Source organism: Tachypleus tridentatus, chromosome 7 (genome assembly GCF_004210375.1).
Source record: "Tachypleus tridentatus isolate NWPU-2018 chromosome 7, ASM421037v1, whole genome shotgun sequence".
Classification (NCBI taxonomy): Eukaryota; Metazoa; Arthropoda; class Merostomata; order Xiphosura; family Limulidae; genus Tachypleus; species Tachypleus tridentatus.
Window position 1 is genome coordinate 38,674,926 of NC_134831.1, and position 21,285 is coordinate 38,696,210.

A 21,285-nucleotide genomic window follows, 5' to 3' on the forward strand; every position below is an offset into this window, starting at 1 on the left:
GAAGGTTAGTTATTATATTAAGTTTCAGCATATAGAAATACTAAAGAACTTTACATTTCTGACACTTTTGATTTTGTAGTTTTCTAACAGAGAGTTAGAACAAGAATTAAGCTTATCATACATGAAGCTTCCACGATATTTCCTTACTTTACCTCAAGAATTGAGCTTATCATACACGAAGCTTCCACGATATTTCCTTACTTTACCTCAAGAATTAAACTTATCATACACGGGGCTTCCACGATATTTCCTTACTTTACCTCAAGGATTAAGCTTATCATACACGGAGCTTCCACGATATTTCTTTACTTTACCTCAAGAATTGAGCTTATCATACACGGAGCTTCCACGATATTTCCTTACTTTACCTCTTTCCCTTCCCAGCACATATATTATTAGAGGCTATTGTAAACCTTTAACTACAGATTTGACCCAGACCCGTCAACAACGTTCAATATTTGTTAATATCATTAGAGAAGTTGAACCTCATCTAGTATTGGAGCTGTGTACGCACGAGTCTGGTCTTTGAGCGGAGCATGTCTGGCGGGCCGGATCGATCTATCAGGAATCTGCTGAGAAGGACCCTGGGTTGTCGTTCTCAGAATATGTGTGTACAGATAGGAGTGCATCTCAGCTTGGTTGACATCGGAAAGGTAGGCCTTCTTTTAAATTTGACAGATAGATTTTAGATTCTGTTCATTCGTTATTTGTATGGATGTATGTGCTTTTTACTTGTAACGCTTTACATACTTTTGTACTTATATACACGAGATCTCTGGCTTCCTCAATCATACTACCTTTTATGTCGCTAAACGTTAGTGAACGCTCAGATAAACCAGTTAGTTAAGAATATCTCTAGTTGTTGAGCCTAAAGATAACTATTTTTGTACTGTTAAAACCGGGTGCAGTCGTATTGTACTTCCTCTGTTTATGTTATACCTGCCATTGTTCGTGTATTTTTAGAACCAGGTACAGTCGTATTACACTTTCTTTGTTCATATTGTACCTGTCGTTGTTCGTGTATTATTAAATTAAATACATTATGTTCTACTTTATCTGCTCCATATTGTTCAATAGCTGAGTTTGTATGAATAAAAAACCAAGTACTGTCGTATTGTACTTCCTCTGTTTATATTGTACCTGCCATTGTTTGTGTATTATTAAAATCAAGTACAATCGTATTGTATTTTCTCTGTTTGTTTGTATTGTACCTGCCATTATTCGTGTGTTATTGAAATCAGGTACAGGCGTATTTGTACTTCTTCTCTTTATGTTCTTCATTCAAATGGTTTTTGTTAATAAAACCAGGTACAGCTACATTATGATGCTTTCGTTGTTTCACCTCTGAACAGTAACTAGAAATGACCAAGTATCAATTTGAGCTAATCGTTAGATCACAGAAGGTTTTAGTATATTAAATTGTAAATGGTAAGAATGAGGTGTGAGCTAATCATTAGATCACAGTAGTCTTTAGTATAATAACTTGTGAGTAGAAAGTATCACGTGTTCGCTAAACATTAGATCACAGTTTTGACTGGAAAATATCAGGTTTGAGGTAAACATTAATTAAACTTTAGAAGAGTTCATATATGTGAAAGAAGTTGTTAAGTGTGTTTCGGTTTCAGGTTCGATCGTTCTTTGCTTATTTTCTAACGATAATCATTTTCCTTTCTGGTTTCATAAACTACTTAGATTTGCACCACAACTTTATCCAGTGGACGACTAGGATGTTTATAGTACACTTGTAAAGTGTTTATAGTACGCTTTTATATCTATGTTATAAAGTAATTACAAACTAATAGAAACCAGTATATTGTCAAAAGAGAAGCTTACACACAAAAAAAAAATGTCTTGTTGTAATTTAGGCTTGGAGATGCTGTATTAGAGTATTCTGTAATTTAAGCTAGGAGATGCTGTATTAGAATATTCTGTAATTTAAGCTAGGAGATGCTGTATTAGAATATTCTGTAATTTAGGCTTGGAGATGCTGTTTCAGAATATTCTGTACTTAGACTTGGAGATGCTGTATCAGAATATTATGTAATTTAGGCTTGGAGATGCTGTATCAGAATATTTTGTAATTTAGGCTTGGAGATGCTGTATCAGGATATTCTGCAATTTAGGCTAGGAGATGCTGTATCAGGATATTCTGCAATTTAGGCTTGGAGATGCTGTATCAGAATATTCTGTAATTTAGGCTTGGAGATGTTGTATCAGAATATTCTGTAATTTAGGCTTGGAGATACTGTATTAGAATATTCTGTAATTTAGGCTTGGAGATACTGTATTAGAATATTCTTGTCGTAACATTCTTTCTTAGTTCTGTTATTATTTGTATTAGTGTATTATAGGCCTGACGTCTTCATTGATATGTTTTTACTTGGTTCTGTTAGTATTTGTATAACAGTCATAAGCTTTTCGGTAATACGCCTTAACTTCGTTCTGTACGTGTTTCACAAGCGTATTGTACTCATAACCTCTTCAGTAATACGTTTCTACTTGGTTCTGTTACTACATGTCTTAGTCATAACTTCTTTACTAATACCTTTTCTACGTGTTTCTGTACGTATTTTTATGAGCATGCTGTATTCGTAAACTCTTCAATAATACGCTTTTAGTTGGTTTTCTGTGTAGCTTCATTAATATATTGTAGTCTTAACATTTTCAGTAATACGATTTTATGTGTTTCTGTTAGTATTTGTATTAGTGTATTATAGGCCAAATATATTCAGTATATATTTTTTTACTTGGTTATGTTAGTATTTTCATTAGTGTATTGTTCTAATAACCTCTTCATTAATACGTTTTTATGTGGTTCTCTAGGGAGATGGACTGTAGTTTAATACAGCCTGAGAATTATTATACTTGTACCAACCATCAAGGATTTCCGAGATGAATTTCGCATGGTTCTAACTTTAATTCTGCATAGTCTATGATATTTTCTAATACTATTGACACACTTTACATATTAACCACAAATAAATGGCGTAAAAGTTTCAATTTATAACCAGATGTTTATTATCTTTATTTATTATTTTATTAAAATACAAAACCATAAAATGATAAAAATTTTAAAAGAGAAAGATGATAGTTCATTTACTACTCATGTGCTCTAAATCCGTGCCTTGTCATTAAATGGAAGTTCGACTCGATTAATCTCAATTTAAATAATGCTATAAACATCACATTGTGGGATTTTCTGTTCCTGTTTTGAAAAGGGGCGCAGGTTACTCCTTTCTTAGATACCAATTCTAGTCTTCGTGACGTCAAAAATGTTTTCTCGCTTTAATCTGTATGTGCATTATCAGAGTAGCAGTTAGTCTTTTAGCGTGAATGGCGAGTAGTATGCCGTTTCTTTTGATTTCAGAATTAGGAACGGCAGCAGATGGTGTTGGTAGCTTTATCATAATATATAATAAAGAAATACTTTACAAAGAAAACCACATCAAAATGATGAACAATAGACTGTTTGTTTTGAATTTCGAGGAAAGCTACTCGACGGCTATCTTCACTAGCTGTGCCTAATTTAGTAGTGTAAGACTAGAGGGAATGCAGCTAGTCATCACCACCCACCGCCAACTCTTGGGCTACTCTTTTACAAACGAATAGTGGGATTGACCGTTACATTATAACGCCCCCACGGCTGAAAGGGCGAGCATGTTTGGTGTGACGGGGATTCGAACCCGCGAGTCTCGGAATACGAATTGAGTGCCTTAACCACCTGGCCATGGAAAGCCGAAGAACAATAGAACTACGGAAACTAAACCTTTTATTGAAATACAAACATTCTAATAAATTATTCAAGACAAAACACCTTTATTTAATCTTTTGTAATTACTGTAAACTATGTTTCTCCTTTTGAATTTGGCCTGGCATGGCCGAGCGCGTAAGGCGTGCGACTCGTAATCCGAGGGTCGCGGGTTCGTGCCCGCGTCGCGCTAAACATGCTCGCCCTCCCAGCCGTGGGGGTGTATAATGTGACGGTGAATCCCACTATTCGTTGGTAAAAGAGTAGCCCAGGAGTTGGTGGTGATGGCTAGCTGCCTTTCCTCTAGTCTTACACTGCTAAATTAGGGACGGCTAGCACAGATAGCCCTTGAGTAGCATTGTGCGAAATTCCAAAAAAACAAAACAAAACCTTTTGAATTAAATATATAAAATGTGTTACATTAAAATATTTTAAAATCAGTTTTGCCTTTTTTAGAATATTTTATTTATTACTCATTGTTTTAATAGGTTTTGTTCATTCTCAGACACTCATGATCATTAAAATCTATAGAAACAATAATAGAGAGCTGTGGAAGCTGTTATTGTGAAACAATGTTAGCATTGCTGATGAATCTAATTGAAACAAGAATAAAGCAGTGTATAAGATTCATACTATGAAACAATGCCGTTATCGTCAGTAAAACCCATAGAAAACTAAAGAACAGGTATGTATGCTTAACACTATGAAACAGTACAGTTACTTTCAGTGAAACCCATAGAATCAAATGTGAACAGCTATATATGTTTCACACTATGAAACTGTTCCACTAACGTTAATAAAGTCTATAGAAAGAAGGAGGAACAACTGTGGAAGTTCTAACACAATGAAACAATAACGTTATCGATAGTAAAAACTGTACTAACAATTATCATAGCTGTGGAAATATTCTCACTACGAAGTCACACTAATAACGTCAGTAAAATGTATAGAAAGAAGTATGAACAGCTATTGATGCATGTCACGCAAAACATATAATTTATCACGCTATAAGTCAATGTATCTTCTTTGATATTGAAGATATTTGTGTTTAGTACAACAAAACATGTAACTACCTATCAAGTGATATTCTTTCCTCGATCGTTAGATACAACCAAACACTACCTAAGTGTTTTATATTAAAGCCAAGTACATTGTAGAAAAGAGAAAGTGCAGTTGTAAGTACATGAAAGAGGTAACAGTTGGGTTTCTTGCATTCCACGAAGAGAAACCTAAAAAGATGTAGTAGTCTTAAAATTAGATTACTGGTTTTAATCTTGAGATATCCTTGAAACAAGCTGTTTGTTCATTGATACATACATACCACACCTCGGTGCAGGTCACTGTATTCAATCATTCCCTTCTCCTTTAAGTAAAGTGGTGACCAGTTTAGCCGCTGAGGAGGCAGATATTATCATTCGTTAGTCCGTTGACACCAGTATATTGTGTAATTGGCCATAGTATGTGTCCCTATAATGTGTGCAGTAATAGTGGTGCCATTAAACATGAACTAGTGTTTGTTGCTGTCCACACCACACTTCCATCACCGGCCATATGTCATATTATAATGTAAAAATGGATTAATTTTGGGTTTATATTATTTTCAAATCAGTAAAAGTGCACTGTCTGGCAGATTAGTGAAACAACTATCTACTAAACGTAGTGACAGCACATTTTCAGTAAGTCTGCAAACATTAGTTTTAACGTTAAATCATTTTCTCTGTGATTCATTGAAGTGACTTCAAAGAAGACTACTATACTTATTATAGACTGAATGAACATCTTAAATCACGTGATTAATTCATAAATGCTTAAACTATTTGTAAACAATAATGAAATGAGGGTGTGTGTAGGAATGACATTATAAAGTACTTGGTCTTTCCTTGTTATCATACTATAATGAGGCTCGTGCATATATGATACTGGAAAAACTTATTAATTAAGTGATATGCACATTTTAGCTTCGCGACATTTTTATCCTATGTGCATGTAGATTTGCAATAGGGGTCACAATTTTTCCGTTTCGCTTTATGGAGAACTTTATTTTTCTCCATTCTCAGGATGGATATAAATTTATGAATGCATCACACGTGGATCAAATGTATTGACGCCATCTATATAAATGTAATAGTACACTCTGTTGTATGTACGTGTAAATACTTCACTGGGTGTGGATGGAGCTTTACTAAAAATGATATGGAGGTTTATTAGGTCTAAAAGGAAATACATATTTTCAGTATTGCGTTTTGCTGTTTTTATGAGTGCTTTTGTGGGTTTTTTTTACTACTATTTCGCTCCTGTTGATAAATCTTCACCAAATTTGGCATGAAGGTTTGCTGGGTCCATGAGGCGATACATTCAAACTCACACTTTCATATTTTGTGTTTGTTGGCGTTTTTAAGAATTATATATGAAGGAAAAAGAAAACTTTTCATATCCTTAAATAACTTTTCATTAATCATGAATTTACATAACTTCCGTCTTTTGTACGGGTACCCTAGTTAGTATTTATGATAATACATATTTTGTTCAAAATCCTCTCGTGAAGAACTATTTTAGTCTCTAAAATTACTTCTTTAGGGTTCTTTTACAAAATTATATTTTTATCAATATAATTCTTTCTTTAAGTTTTCTCTTACAGGTCAGTTTTGATCCCATTAAACGTTCGTTTTTAGATTCCTGGATGATACTTTTATATTCCTGTAATTGATTCTTACAAGATTCTCGAACCAGGATCTATTTTATTTTTTTTAGTTATTTCATTAAAATTTCTCTAACAAGAATCTATTTTAATTACTTTAATTCTTCTGCTGAAAGTTTTCAGTGAAGCTCGATTTTGATCCATATTTAGTATATGGTTCTCGTAACTAGCCGCATCTGGTTCTCTTTGACTGTTTCGTTCAGGGTACTGTTTGACCAAGACTTATTTCGATTCCTATAATTGTTTTGTTCATTTTTGTAATTGTTTTACTCAAGTGTTCTATAGCCAGATTCCATGTTCATTTCTGCAATTGTTTTATTTAAGTGTTCTCATACCATATTCAATGTTCATCTCTGTTACATTCAGGTGTTTTTTAATAGGATTATTTTGATATCATTTATTATTTTATTTACGATTCCCTATCCACACTTTAGTTTCATTTCTTTCAAATGTATTTAATCAAGCAATATTTTGATCTCTGTAATTATTTCGTTCAGGGTTGTTTAACCAGACTGCTGTGATCACTGTAATTGTTTCATTCAGTGTTCTCCAAGTTCTGTTTTACCAATGTCAATTTCATGGAAGAATATATTATATTCATAACATAGAATAATGAAAAATTACAAGTTTCAAAATAGTCGTAAGTATCATATGCAATAGCAGTTTTATAATGCCATATAACACTTTGAGCATTATGACTATATATTTTTAGTATCTTTCAAGGCATATAGTTTTCAAGTGTCTGAACGGTTAGGATGAGATGTATTTCTAAATGGTACAAATACTTACTTGATAAGGAATAACAAGGTATTGTGTTTCATTTTCACTGAATATTTGGCAACAGATAAGGAGGTAATACTCAGTGATGTCGAGAAACCCACTTGTTGAGAAATTTATATGCAAAAACGGCTCGTTTGGGTTGAGAAAATATTTTACATAGAAGAGCGAACAACGTTTCGACCTTCTTCGGTCATCGTCAGGTTCACAAAGAAAGAGGTAACTGACCGGAAGCTGACCACATGTTTGAAAGGGGTTGTGTAACTGTGTGTCGAAATGTAGAGGGCGGTATTAGATGTTTCAATATATAATTTTATTTATTTTATTATATTAATATAGGTATAAAGGTGTTCCTTTATATTGGTTTATTTTGGGTTTAAGTTGTTGTATAAGTAAGGCTTCTTTGATTTTGCGTTTGTTTATGTTTGTTTCTTTATTTAGTATTTGAGTGTTTTCTATGGTTATGTTGTGTTTATTTGACTTGCAGTGTTCGAAAACGTGTGAAGGTGACTTTTATGTTCTTTGAATCTGGTTTCCATTTTCCTACTTGTTTCTCAATATAGAAGTCGTGGCAGTTATCACATTGTATTTTATAAATAATGTTGGTGTTGTGTTTGTCAGTGTAGTTTTACATAGTATAGACCTCAGTTTTGTGCCTGGTTTTGAATAAATTTGGTATTAACTGGAATGTCATATTTTGTTACTAATTTTGCCAAATGTTGGTTATTTGTTTGCTGATGTCAGGAATATATGGTATACAGCAGTATATGGTTTCGTGGTTTTTTGATTCGTGAGCTGTATTTACTTTAGTTGGTGGTTGATTTGGCTTTTGTCTAGGTGTGTGCGTATAATGTTTTCTACGGTTTGTGGAGGAAACTTATTGATGTTGATGAAGTATTGTTTTATTTTGTCTAATTCATCGTTAATTTTATCTGGTGAGCATAGTTTTATGGCTGTGTTTATTTGGTTTCTTAGTATGTTGAGTTTTTGTTTTGTTTCATGTGCTGAGTCCCAAGGAATGTATAGTCCAGTATGGGTGATTTTCGGTGGATTTCTGTTTTGAATTGTGTGTCAGTTCTTGTAATTTTGAGGTTAAGAAATGATATTTGATTGCTTTCTTCCTGTTCACATGTGAAGTTAATGTTGGGATGTATAGAGTTAATGTGATTGAAAAAATTAAGTATGTGTTCTGTAGATTTGAATCCCGCAACCGTGTCATCTACATATCTGTACCAGTATAGTGGTGGATGTAATGCTGTGTTAATTGCTTGTGTTTCAACTTGTGTCATAAAAATATTGGCTAGAACTGGTGATACTGGGTTGCCCATGCTTAGGCCATTTGTTTGTATATAGTTTTGGTTGTTGAACATGAAGTTGGTCTTTATCGTGGTGAATTCTATGAGGGTTGCTAACTGGTTACTGGGAATTTCTATAGTTGGGTTAGGGTCTCGGATATAGAGTTCTAAGGCTATCTTGCAGGCTTCAGTGGTTGGAACTTCTGTAAAGAGGGATATAACATTGAAACTGGCCATTAAGGCTTTATGATTAAGTTGATTTAGATTAGACTTGAAATTAAAAGAGTCTTTGATGAATGAGCTGGCTGATGTTACATATTTAGAGAATGCCCATGCTATGTATTTACCAAGATTGTAATTAAACGATTCATATGTGGACATTATTGGTCGTAATGGACAATCTGGTTTATGAGGTTTGGGGATGCCGTATATTTGCGGTGTGCGTGAGTCGGTAGGAATAAAGTGTTTGTGAAATTGTGTTGGCTTTTTTCATTTGTAGTAGTAATTTGTTCAGTTGCGTCTCGTGTGTCTTTGTTGGATTTGTGTGTATTGGTTTAAATCACCACGATATCAGACACGAACAAATTTAAACCAATACACACAAATCCAACAAAGACACACGAGACGCAACTGAACAAATTACTACTACAAATGAAAAAAGCCAACACAATTTCACAAACACTTTATTCCTACCTACGTAAAACCGACTCACGCACACCGCAAATATACGGCATCCCCAAACCTCATAAACCAGATTGTCCATTACGACCAATAATGTCCACATATGAATCGTTTAATTACAATCTTGGTAAATACATAGCATGGGCATTCTCTAAATATGTAACATCAGCCAGCTCATTCATCAAAGACTCTTTTAATTTCAAGTCTAATCTAAATCAACTTAATCATAAAGCCTTAATGGCCAGTTTCGATGTTATATCCCTCTTTACAGAAGTTCCAACCACTGAAGCCTGCAAGATAGCCTTAGAACTCTATATCCGAGACCCTAACCCAACTATAGAAATTCCCAGTAACCAGTTAGCAACCCTCATAGAAATCACCACGATAAAGACCAACTTCATGTTCAACAACCAAAACTATATACAAACAAATGGCCTAAGCATGGGCAACCCAGTATCACCAGTTCTAGCCAATATTTTTTATGACACAAGTTGAAACACAAGCAATTAACACAGCATTACATCCACCACTATACTGGTACAGATATGTAGATGACACGGTTGCGGGATTCAAATCTACAGAACACATACTTAATTTTTACAATCACATTAACTCTATACATCCCAACATTAACTTCACATGTGAACAGGAAGAAAGCAATCAAATATCATTTCTTAACCTCAAAATTACAAGAACTGACACACAATTCAAAACAGAAATCCACCGAAAAATCACCCATACTGGACTATACATTCCTTGGGACTCAGCACATGAAACAAAACAAAAACTCAACATACTAAGAAACCAAATAAACACAGCCATAAAACTATGCTCACCAGATAAAATTAACGATGAATTAGACAAAATAAAACAATACTTCATCAACATCAATAAGTTTCCTCCACAAACCGTAGAAAACATTATACGCACACACCTAGACAAAAGCAAAATCAACCACCAACTAAAGTAAATACAGCTCACGAATCAAAAAACCACGAAACCATATACTGCTGTATACCATATATTCCTGACATCAGCAAACAAATAACCAACATTTGGCAAAAATTAGTAACAAAATATGACATTCCAGTTAATACCAAATTTATTCAAAAACCAGGCACAAAACTGAGGTCTATACTATGTAAAACTACACTGACAAACACAACACCAACATTATTTATAAAATACAATGTGATAACTGCCACGACTTCTATATTGAGAAACAAGTAGGAAAATGGAAACCAGATTCAAAGAACATAAAAAGTCACCTTCACACGTTTTCGAACACTGCAAGTCAAATAAACACAACATAACCATAGAAAACACTCAAATACTAAATAAAGAAACAAACATAAACAAACGCAAAATCAAAGAAGCCTTACTTATACAACAACTTAAACCCAAAATAAACCAATATAAAGGAACACCTTTATACCTATATTAATATAATAAAATAAATAAAATTATATATTGAAACATCTAATACCGCCCTCTACATTTCGACACACAGTTACACAACCCCTTTCAAACATGTGGTCAGCTTCCGGTCAGTTACCTCTTTCTTTGTGAACCTGACGATGACCGAAGAAGGTCGAAACGTTGTTCGCTCTTCTATGTAAAATATTTTCTCAACCCAAACGAGCCGTTTTTGCATATAAAAAGGAGGTAATACGTTTCTATTTCACACAGTAAATCCTTGACAGTAGATACCAAGGTATTATGTTTCCCTTTTAAACACTAAATATTTGGCAACGGATAAAAATGTATTATATTTTTCTTTTATAGTCTAAAAACTTAGCAATAGATAGCAAGGTATTATGCTCCTATTTCCCAGATTAAATTCTTGGCATTGAGAACAATGTATTATGTTTCTCTTTCACAGTAAAAAAAAAACTTGGCAACAGATAACAGTATATTATGTTTCTCTTTCACAGGCTAAATACTTAGTAACAGATAAGAAGGTATTTTATGTTTTTCTTTTTCAAATGCTAAATACTTGGCAACGGATAACTGTAATATGAGCCACTCTCAGAGACTATACACTTAGCAACAGATAGCAAGGTGTTATTTTTCTTTTTTCACAAACTAAATACTTGGCAAATGATAACAAGATATTATGTTTCTCTTTCACACAGTAAATACTTGGCAACAGATAACGAGGCATTATGTCCTTTCAGACACACAACATTTGACAACAGATAACAAGGTATTGTATTGCTTTGTCATAGACTAAATATTTGGCAACATATGATGAGGTATTATGTTCCTCTTTCACAGACTAAGTACTTTGTGACTGATAAAAAGATATTATGTTTTTCCTTCACAGACTAAATATTTGGCAACAGGTTATAAATTATTATACTTTTCTTTCACAAACTCAATACTTGGCAACAGATAACAAGGTATTGTGTTATCAACAGTTCTAAAACAAGTCAGTTTGTTTGTAGTAAATTCTCGAAAGGAGTGTTGATATGAGTTAACTTTTTATGTGGAACAACTATATATAATGAAAGAAACTAAGTTTGTGTAGAGTAGTGTTAAAAAAATGGATGTGCACTATATCTTAATTAATGTTTATTTATTTATTATATCAAAATTAAAAGCTACTGAACGTTTGTGTAGCACATTGTGTATTGAAAACTAGCTAATATTTTTGTGCAGATGTATATACTCTCTAGTTGAAGAGAGTATATACATTAAAAGTCAGTGTTAACTTTTGTAAGGTATTCAATTTCTAGTAATATTGTATAGTGTACAGTTACTGTATTTTTTAAAGAATATATTATAAATATAATCAATACTAGTATCCATATTAAACAAGAGGTTTTACGTATTTCAGACTAAACGCTTCAACTAGTTATTTACTTAATACTTTATATATTAATAAACATGCACAAGTAAATATTTTACTAAAATATACGGCCCGGCATGGCCAGGTGGGTTAAGGCGTTCGACTCGTAATCTGAGGGTCGCGGGTTCGAATCCCCGTCGCCCCAAACGTGCTCGTCCTTTCAGCCTTGGGGGCATTATAAAGTGACGGTCAGTCCCACTATTCGTTTGTAAAAGAGTAGCCCAAGAGTTGGCGGTGGGTAGTGATGACTAGCTGCCTTCCCACTAGTCTTACACTGCTAAATTATGGACGGCTAACGCAGATAGCCCTGGTGTAGCTTGGCACGAAATTTCAACACAAACAAACTAATGTATATCTTAGGCATGATTTTATTTCTATAATTTCATAAAAATATTATGTTTTATAGTAATATTCTGTGATGAAATAATTTGTTTTAGTGTATTTGGACAAGTTCCATCCAAAGTCGACATTCCCTACTGAATTTCTGATTATATCAATGAGAAACAAAGATTTCTTAACATCTGGTTGGTTAACATCATGTTTTGTATAATACTGACGTGCAAAAACTCGGTGTTTTAGCTAGGTCTTTAATATGTTGTACCTTGGTATAATTGTTATCAGTTTGTAAGCCTACATATTTTATAACATTTATTTTCTATTTACAAACATTCAGAATTGTTATTATTTATATACCCGTTATTGTGACCATAGAATTTAAAACCATTCCAATTTATAATTAATTTACTTCTATTTCAAAAATATAGATTTTGTTTTAGCTGTTTATTAATATTAATATTATTATAATGTTAACATTTATTAATTAACAGGTAACTTACGTTAAAAAACTGACTTTTTTCTATTCACAAGCGATTTCAATTTCGTATTATCACAGATAAATTTTAATGTTGTATCTTTAGCAACAGTAGTAATTTAAGAATATAAGTTTGTCCCCTGGTGTGACAGTGGTAAGTTTTCGGATTTAGAACGCTAAAATTACGGATTCATTTCCCGTTGGTAGACATAGCAGATAGCCCGATGTGGCTTTGCTATAAAACCCACACACACTAATTCGAGTTTAGACCCTGTCACTGGTTTATGTATAAGTCACTAATTCCAGTTTTGACCCTGCCACTGATTTATGTATAAGTCACTAATTCCAGTTTAGACCCTGTCACTGATTTATGTATAAGTCACTAATTCCAATTTAGACCCTGTCACTGATTTATGTATAAGTCACTAATTCCAGTTTAGATCCTGTCACTGATTTATGTGTAAGTCACTAATTCGAGTTTAGGCCCTGTCACTGGTTTATGTGTAAGTCACTAATTCGAGTTTAGACCCTGTAACTGATTTATGTATAAGTCACTAATCCAGTTTAGACCCTGTAACTGATTTATGTATAAGTCAATAATTCCAGTTTAGACCCTGTCACTGATTTATGTGTAAGTCACTAATTCGAGTTTAGACTCTGTCACTGATTTACGTATAAGTCACTAATTCCAGTTTAGACCCTGTCACTGTTTTATGTATAAGTCACTAATTCCAGTTTAGACCCTGTCACTGATTTATGTATAAGTCACTAATTCCAGTTTAGACCCTGTCACTGATTTATGTATAAGTCAATAATTCGAGTTTAGACCCTGTCACTGATTTATGTGTAAGTCACTAATTCCAATTTAGACCCTGTCACTGATTTATGTATAAGTCACTAATTCCAGTTTAGATCCTGTCACTGATTTATGTGTAAGTCACTAATTCGAGTTTAGGCCCTGTCACTGGTTTATGTGTAAGTCACTAATTCGAGTTTAGACCCTGTCACTGATTTATGTATAAGTCACTAATCCAGTTTAGACCCTGTAACTGATTTATGTATAAGTCAATAATTCCAGTTTAGACCCTGTCACTGATTTATGTGTAAGTCACTAATTCGAGTTTAGACTCTGTCACTGATTTACGTATAAGTCACTAATTCCAGTTTAGACCCTGTCACTGTTTTATGTATAAGTCACTAATTCCAGTTTAGACCCTGTCACTGATTTATGTATAAGTCACTAATTCCAGTTTAGACCCTGTCACTGATTTATGTATAAGTCAATAATTCGAGTTTAGACCCTGTCACTGATTTATGTGTAAGTCACTAATTCGAGTTTAGACTCTGTCACTGATTTACGTATAAGTCACTAATTCCAGTTTAGACCCTGTCACTGATTTATGTATAAGTCACTAATCCAATTTAGACCCTGTCACTGATTTATGTATAAGTCACTAATTCCAGTTTAGACCCTGTCACTGATTTATGTATAAGTCACTAATTCCAGTTTAGATCCTGTCACTGATTTATGTGTAAGTCACTAATTCGAGTTTAGGCCCTGTCACTGGTTTATGTGTAAGTCACTAATTCGAGTTTAGACTCTGTCACTGATTTACGTATAAGTCACTAATCCAGTTTAGACCCTGTAACTGATTTATGTATAAGTCAATAATTCCAGTTTAGACCCTGTCACTGATTTATGTGTAAGTCACTAATTCGAGTTTAGACTCTGTCACTGATTTATGTATAAGTCAATAATTCGAGTTTAGACCCTGTCACTGATTTATGTGTAAGTCACTAATTCCAATTTAGACCCTGTCACTGATTTATGTATAAGTCACTAATTCCAGTTTAGATCCTGTCACTGATTTATGTGTAAGTCACTAATTCGAGTTTAGACTCTGTCACTGATTTACGTATAAGTCACTAATTCCAGTTTAGACCCTGTCACTGTTTTATGTATAAGTCACTAATTCCAGTTTAGACCCTGTCACTGATTTATGTATAAGTCACTAATTCCAGTTTAGACCCTGTCACTGATTTATGTATAAGTCAATAATTCGAGTTTAGACCCTGTCACTGATTTATGTGTAAGTCACTAATTCCAATTTAGACCCTGTCACTGATTTATGTATAAGTCACTAATTCCAGTTTAGATCCTGTCACTGATTTATGTGTAAGTCACTAATTCGAGTTTAGGCCCTGTCACTGGTTTATGTGTAAGTCACTAATTCGAGTTTAGACCCTGTCACTGATTTATGTATAAGTCAATAATTCCAGTTTAGACCCTGTCACTGATTTATGTGTAAGTCACTAATTCGAGTTTAGACTCTGTCACTGATTTACGTATAAGTCACTAATTCCAGTTTAGACCCTGTCACTGTTTTATGTATAAGTCACTAATTCCAGTTTAGACCCTGTCACTGATTTATGTATAAGTCACTAATTCCAGTTTAGACCCTGTCACTGATTTATGTATAAGTCACTAATTCCAGTTTAGACCCTGTCACTGATTTATGTGTAAGTCACTAATTCGAGTTTAGACTCTGTCACTGATTTACGTATAAGTCACTAATTCCAGTTTAGACCCTGTCACTGATTTATGTATAAGTCACTAATCCAATTTAGACCCTGTCACTGATTTATGTATAAGTCACTAATTCCAGTTTAGACCCTGTCACTGATTTATGTATAAGTCACTAATTCCAGTTTAGATCCTGTCACTGATTTATGTGTAAGTCACTAATTCGAGTTTAGGCCCTGTCACTGGTTTATGTGTAAGTCACTAATTCGAGTTTAGACTCTGTCACTGATTTACGTATAAGTCACTAATCCAGTTTAGACCCTGTAACTGATTTATGTATAAGTCAATAATTCCAGTTTAGACCCTGTCACTGATTTATGTGTAAGTCACTAATTCGAGTTTAGACTCTGTCACTGATTTACGTATAAGTCACTAATTCCAGTTTAGACCCTGTCACTGTTTTATGTATAAGTCACTAATTCCAGTTTAGACCCTGTCACTGATTTATGTATAAGTCACTAATTCCAGTTTAGACCCTGTCACTGATTTATGTATAAGTCAATAATTCGAGTTTAGACCCTGTCACTGATTTATGTGTAAGTCACTAATTCCAATTTAGACCCTGTCACTGATTTATGTATAAGTCACTAATTCCAGTTTAGATCCTGTCACTGATTTATGTACAAGTCACTAATCCAATTTAGACCCTGTCACTGATTTATGTACAAATCAATAATCCAGTTTAGACCCTGTCACTGATTTATGTATAAGTAACTCCGATACAGAAACCTGTCATATTTTATTCACCACATTAAAGTTTGTTCTTGTTTTTATAATCTGTGTTAAACTATTTTATTGTACTGCCTCTTATACCTGGAAGTTTATTCTATCTAATAGCATTTAAAGTTATACATATATTTGATATTTTAATCCTTTAATATTAGTAAGACAATTGCAAACCCTTCCTATACGCTCTTCCTCAGTACTTCCTGTTTACAATAATGTAACAGAGGTTGATCTATAGTGATGGATACAAGGTTTGAAGGTGGTGTAAACTTATTGTTTACAGTAGTGTAGCGTAACAGAGGTTGGTCAGTAGTGATGGATACAAGGTTTGAAGGTTGTGTAAACTTATTGTTTACAGTAGTGTAGTGTAACAGAGGTTGATCTATAGTGATGGATACAAGACTTGAAAGTGATTAGCAGCTAATAATGTTACAATCCATTCATCTGTAAGACACTTGTTTTTCGCTCCAGGAATATACGTCTACTTTTTAATCTTCTACAAGTAAGGATGCAGACAAGATATTATCTTAAAGTTTCTACATAAATGATATTATATATGAGCCTTGGACATCTTTAATCTCACGACGACCTGTTTCCCTTTTACTCCTGAAACCCGAGGCTTGTTCTATAGAGGATTCATTCTTATTCCACATTCTCTTTTTTTTTTTTTTGTAGTTATCTAATACATAGAACATTGGTCAAAGCCTAACAGCCCATGTTATTTTTTGTACAACCTTATGGCGCACATGTAAACCTGCTGGGCCATTGTCTCATAGTAAAAATGAGGTCACTTCCGGAAAGTGTGTAGGTGGATATCAATTCCAGCAAGTGGGTTTTGTACCAGGATAATAAAAACCTCGTGAGATGTTTTCAGAAGCTCCTGTCATGGCTTATCTACTTGGTATTCCAGAGATTCCTGAAAGTAGATAAGTAAATAAGATAGTTATGGAGACATGCGCCATTATGTTAATATCACGTTGGCTTAAATCGATAAACGCCGTGATCTGTATGTGTGTAGGACACTGTGAACCATATAAAATAAAACTGATTAAGTACATCGTCTGTGTTCGTAATAATCAACTTTCGGTTAGGAAAATTAGAATTGTTCTAAAAGTATGGTGTTTTTAATGTAGTCTTTATATGATCATAAGAGTAAGAACCATAATGACGTTTTATTATCCTTATATAAAAGTATTAACATGGTGTTTAATGTCACCAAGCAGACGTAGAATAGGTATTCGTAGCATACGCGTATGTAGAAGTAGAAGAAGTATTCTATACAGACCAGTATAATGATGTACAACAAGTATTCTATACAGACTAGTATAGTGATGTACAACAAGTATTCTATACACACTAGTATAGTGATGTACGACAAGTATTCTATACAGACCAGTATACTGATGTACAAGTATTCTATACAGACCAGTATACTGATGTACAAGTATTCTATACACACCATTATAGTGATGAACAACAAGTATTTTATACAGACCAGTATAGTGATGTACAACAAGCATTCTATACAGACCAGTATAGTGGTGTACAACAAGTATTCTATACAGACCAGTATAGTGATGTACAACAAGTATTCTATACCCACTAGTATATTGATGTACGACAGGTATTCTATACAGACCAGTATAGTGATGTACGACAAGTATTCTATACACACCAGTGTACTGATGTACAATAACTATTCTATACACACCATTATAGTGATGAACAACAAGTATTCTATACAAACCAATATATTGACGTCAAGTAAATCTGCCTCATGACCCGTAAGAGAAGCATCATATTTTAATGCAGGAAGAAGGTTATTTTCGTCAATATCTAGAAAAAAACAACACGAGTTAGAAGCAGTTTTATAATGTCAATATTATGCGACTGATGAAGTTAACGAAAATGTAAGAAACGATGAGAGGGCCACATTAGAATGTTTAGATTTTGTTATTCAAGTAGACAGTACGGAATTTAATGAAATGGTCAGCACCAGAATACTTAGATCACGTTAGCCAAGAGTCATCATGATGAAAGATAATGAAACGGATAACATTAGAATATTTAAATTTTGTTACCCCAGCAGACAGTGTGCAAGTTAATTAAAAATATACAAAATGAGAATGTTTGAATTATGTTACCCCTGTAGACAGTATGGAAGTTATTGAAACGATTTAGATCAGTGTTTGAAATATCTTACCCCACATAGATAATATGGATATTATTGGAATAGTTATTGGATTAAGTTACCCCAGTTGACAGTATGGAAGATAATGAAACAGTCAACATCAGAATATTTGTATTACGTTATCCCAGTTTACAGTATGGAACTTAATAAACGGTCATCATGAGAATATTTGGATTATGAAAGGCAATATGAAAGTTAATGAAACGGCCAGCATCAGAGAGTTTGGATTATGAGATCCCAATACAAAGTATAGACGTTAATGAAACAGTCAAGATACAAATTGTTGGATTATTTTACCTCAGTAGACAAAATGGAAGTTGATGAGAGATTAAATATAAGAACGTTTAAATTATGATATCCAGTAGATAGAATGGAATTATATCAAACGGTCAACATTAGAATGTTTGGATTATGTTACCAAAGTAACAATATGGAAGTTAATGAAACGGTCAACATCTGTAAGTTTGGATTATGTTACCCCAGTAACAGTATGGAAGTTAATGAAATGGCTAACATTAGAATGTTTGTAATATGTTACCAGCAGACAATGTGGAAGTTAATGAAACGGTCAACATCTGTAAGTTTGGATTATGTTACCCCAGTAACAGTATGGAAGTTAATGAAATGGCTAACATTAGAATGTTTGTAATATGTTACCAGCAGACAATGTGGAAGTTAATGAAACGGTCAACATCTGTAAGTTTGGATTATGTTACCCAGTAGATAGTGTGGAAGTTAATGAAACGGTCAACATCTGTAAGTTTGGATTATGTTACCCCAGTAACAGTATGGAAGTTAATGAAACGGCCAACATCAGTAAGTTTGGATAGCGTTACAACAATAGACAGTAATGACACATAGAAGATTAGAATGTTTCGATTGCGTTACCGTATTATACATTAAGGAAGTTTATGAAACAGTTAACATTAGAACGTTTGGATTAGGCTACCAAGCAGATAGTATAGAATTTAATGAAATGGTCAACATAAGAAATTTTTATTATATTACTCCAGAAGGCAGTATAAAAGTTAATGAAACGGTCAACATGAGTATATTTGGATTACGTTACCACAGTAGACAGTATGCAAGTTAATTAAACGGTCATGATGAATAAGAAAGTTTGGATTAAGTTAATGCAGTAGACAGCATGGAAGATAATTAAATGTTTAACATTAGAATGTTTGAATTATGTTACTGAAGCAGATAACGTGGAAGTCGATGAAACGGACAACATTAGAATGCTATGCATTATACTACCCCAGCAAACCTTATGGAAGTAAATGAAACAGTCAACATCAGATTGCGTTGAAGCTATAGACAGTAATAATAAGGACGAGATAAAAATGTTTGGAACATATTATCCAACAAAACAGTATGGTAGTTAATGAAAAGTTCAACATGAAAATATTTATAATATGTAACCCCAACAGAAATTAGGAAAGCTAATGAAACGGTTAACATTATAATGTTTTCATTTTGTTTTTCCCCCTGTAGAGAGCACTGAAATTACTGAAATGGTCAACATTAGAATGTTTGGATCTCTTTACCCCAATAGATAGAATGGAAGTTAATTAATATATAATTAATCATTAATAGATAGAATGGAAGTTAATTAAACCATCAAGATCAGAATGCTTGTAGTACATTACACCAGCAGACGTTATGGAAGACAATAAAATGGTTAACATGAGAAACCCACTTGAAATAAAAATGTATCTCAAGGCTGGTATGGGTATTAAAACTTCTATAAAATAAAGTAGAGAATAACTTTTCGACCTTCTTAGGTCATTTTCAGGTTAACATAGCTTGCAACTGACCGTTGCTGGGCACATGTCTTAGGAATGAAAGTTTAAACGGGTACGGGATTGTAGGTGGCGTTGCAGTATATATTACATTATTAATTAGTTTAGGTATAAAGGTGTTCCTTTATATTGGTTTAATTTTGGTTTGAGTTGTTATATAAGTAGGGCTTCTTTGATTTTGCCTTTGTTTATGTTTGTTTCCATACTTAATATCTGGGTGTTTTCTATGGTTATGATGTGCTTATTTTATTTGCAGTGTTGAAAAACGTGTGAGGGTGGTTTTTTTGCGTTCTTTGAATCTGGTGTCCATTTTTATGATTGTTTCTTCAATATAGAAAGCTTGGCAGTTGTTGCATTTTATTTTATAAATAATGTTTTTGTTGTGTTTGTTAGTATAATTTTTACATAGTATGGACTTCAGTTTTGTATCTGGTTTTTGAATACATTTAGTGTTTACTGGAATGTTGTGTTTTATTAAGTTTTTTCCAGATGTTGGTTATTTTTTCGCTGATATCGGGAACATATGGTATGCAGCAGTATAAAGTTTTGTAGTTTCTTGTATCTTGGGTTTTATTGTTGTTTGTTTGTTGTTGGTCTAGGTGTGTGTGTATAATTTTTTCCACGGTTTTTTTGAGGAAAGTTGTTGATGTTAATAAAGTGTTGTTTTGTTGATTTTATCATTAATTTTATCAGGTAAACATAGTTTTGTGGTTGTGTTTATTTGGTTTCTTAATATGTTGAGTTTTTGTTTTGTTTCATGCGCTGAGTCCCAGGGAATGTATAGGCCAGTATGGGTGACTTTTCTGTGAATTTCTGTTTTGAATTGTGTATCGGTTCTTGCGATCTTGAGGTTGAGAAATGCTGTTTAGTTAGTTTTTTCGTGTTCACAAGTAAACTTAATGTTGGAGTGTATGGAGTTAACATGATTGAAAAACCTAAGTGTGTGTTCTGTAGATGTGAATCTAGTAATTGTGTCAAATAACACACACACACACACAAAACATCTTCACATGTTTTTGAACGCTGTTAATCAAATAAGCACAATATAACCATAGAAAACACGCAGATACTAAGTAGGGAAATAAACATAACGCAAAATCAAAGAAGCCCTACTGATACAA

At 33.5% G+C, this 21,285-nt stretch overlaps 1 protein-coding gene across 9 annotated transcripts in view; it reads left to right on the top strand.

The window, feature by feature from the left end:
* Positions 1-532: 532 nt before the first annotated feature.
* Positions 533-21,285, top strand: part of LOC143255476 (alpha-2C adrenergic receptor-like) — a 177,456-nt gene continuing 156,703 nt past the window's right edge. For 6 of the 9 annotated variants that reach the window (XR_013030676.1, XR_013030678.1, XR_013030677.1 and 3 more), the window contains exon 1: positions 533-653. The gene's annotated coding sequence lies outside the window, so the exon portion shown is untranslated. The remainder of the gene's footprint in view (positions 654-21,285) is intronic. The other 3 variants (XR_013030679.1, XM_076511201.1, XM_076511202.1) reach the window with 1 other exon arrangement.